This window comes from Austrofundulus limnaeus, unplaced genomic scaffold (assembly GCF_001266775.1).
Source record: "Austrofundulus limnaeus strain Quisiro unplaced genomic scaffold, Austrofundulus_limnaeus-1.0 Scaffold1158, whole genome shotgun sequence".
Taxonomy (NCBI): domain Eukaryota; kingdom Metazoa; phylum Chordata; class Actinopteri; order Cyprinodontiformes; family Rivulidae; genus Austrofundulus; species Austrofundulus limnaeus.
Window position 1 is genome coordinate 1 of NW_013953560.1, and position 685 is coordinate 685.

Genomic DNA, 685 nt, shown 5'->3' on the forward strand with positions numbered 1-685 from the left:
ACACACACACACACACACACACATATACACAGTATACACACACACACACACACACTTTTTTATTTAGGCGACAGAAACTTAGCCAATCAATAAACGCTTCATAAAAATTTTCCTTTTTAAAAACGCATGGAGGTTTATTCAACTCTGTTAAAACGAGGAAAACGCGCCATCTACTGGCCACACTTAATCCTACATGTGTCATTCAACATTATGCTCAACAGAAAACAAGCAGGTTGTTAGTTTTAGCAGCATTAGCTCATTCAATCAATAGTTTCTCAACTAAAAAGCGGCGATTAAACCAAAAAGGAAGAAAATACAGAGCTTTAACCAGCTGACCTTGAAGGACAACAGGTTTTTTTTATAGGCAAAAAGGAGAAGCAACAAACCCTCCAGGCACCGCAGTTTTACTTCAGCAGCTGCGACATTACGTATAAGTCTAAACATTATTTTCTTTCCTTCACATGCAGAGAAACACAGGTTAGCAAGCTGAGTTAGCATGGAGGCTAACGAGAGAAGAGAGGGAGGAAGAAAGAAAGAAAAGATAGAAAGTGAAAACCGCTTTGTTCAACTCAGCTCTGGAGACAACGACGGAGGGTTTCCCCGAGCAAACGATGATTGTTTTTTGATTACCAGGACAATGAGGGAGTCGGTGTGGACAGAAGGCAAACCCCAGTCTGCTCCCCAA